This window comes from Tachyglossus aculeatus, chromosome 9 (genome assembly GCF_015852505.1).
Source record: "Tachyglossus aculeatus isolate mTacAcu1 chromosome 9, mTacAcu1.pri, whole genome shotgun sequence".
Classification (NCBI taxonomy): Eukaryota; Metazoa; Chordata; class Mammalia; order Monotremata; family Tachyglossidae; genus Tachyglossus; species Tachyglossus aculeatus.
In genome coordinates, this window is record NC_052074.1 from 62,877,655 (window position 1) to 62,878,861 (window position 1,207).

At 44.7% G+C, this 1,207-nt stretch overlaps 1 non-coding gene across 1 annotated transcript; it reads right to left on the reverse strand.

Moving 5' to 3' along the window:
* Positions 1-525: 525 nt before the first annotated feature.
* Positions 526-663, reverse strand: LOC119932628. Its single transcript, XR_005452373.1, has one exon. It is a non-coding gene; the product is annotated as a small nucleolar RNA SNORA7 (small nucleolar RNA).
* Between the last annotated feature and the right edge of the window lie 544 nt (positions 664-1,207).

The window sequence follows — 1,207 nt, forward strand, 5'->3', positions numbered from 1 at the left end:
AGTGAAACTTCAAAACCGCCTGCTATTCATATTTAAACAACAGCCCTTATAAAAAAATCCTGCTTCAAACACCCTTCCTGACAGCTAATTCTTTTTCCAGAAAAAGGAGACTCACACCTGCTCTCCCCACACCCCAACTCTCCCCAGGACTTCATACCTGACTGCTACATAGCTGGAGGCTTTTCCTAATTTTCAGATGACCCACTTTCCAATTCTCAATGCTTCATCCAGACTTTCCCAAAGAATTCCCCCAGCTGACTCTGTAGCTAACATGTTGCCCTCTGATATGAGCAATTTTGTCTTGTATTATATTGTCGAGTCATTTCCGACCCATAGCGACGCCACGGACACATCTCTCCCAGAACGCCCCGCTCTCCATCTGCTATCATTCTGGTAGTGGATCCATAGAGTTTTCTGGGTAAAAATCTGAAAGTGTTTTACCATTGCCTCCTTCCACGGAGTAAACTCGAGTCTCTGCCTTCGACTCTCTCCCAAGCTGCTGCTGCCCGGCACGGGTGAGTTTTGACTTGTAGCAGATTGCCTTCCACTGGTTAGCCACTGCCCAAACTAGGAATGGAATGGATAGGCCTCTGCTTTACTCTCCCTCCCGTAGCCGAAACTGGTAGAGGACTGGAAACTCTCCAGGTGCGGCCCTGAGAGGGGGAATGAGCACTTTGGGCTGAAAAAATGGAGAAAGTCTCTCCCTCTGTTCTATTATGAGGATTGTTCAGCCCCAACTTAACTTAAAATGTCTGTCCTTCTCCTATGAACTAGCCTCCTCTCCTGTTTCCTTAATCAACCCTCTGATTGGCTTTGTTCAGATGAAGACCTCAGGGAGTAACAGGCTCCTTGTGTTAATGGGCTTCGCCTCAGGAGGTACAGCCATTATATAATGGATAACTTCTTGTCTCATAGTGTGTGAGTTAGCTTTAGATTGACCATTACAGAACACTTTTCGACTTTCTCTTCCTGTTTCTCAGAAAGACTGGGAGAAAAACAGGAGACAAAACTCCATCTTAACCAGAGGCTTTAAATTTTCTACTTCTTATAAGTTTTCAATGGTGATGGGAAAGAACAATATAATAATAATAATAATGGCATTTGTTAAGCGCTTACTATGTGCCAAGCACTGTTCTAAGGACTCGGGGAGATACAAGGTAATCAAGTTGTCCCACGTGGGGCTCACATTCTTAATCCCCATTTTACA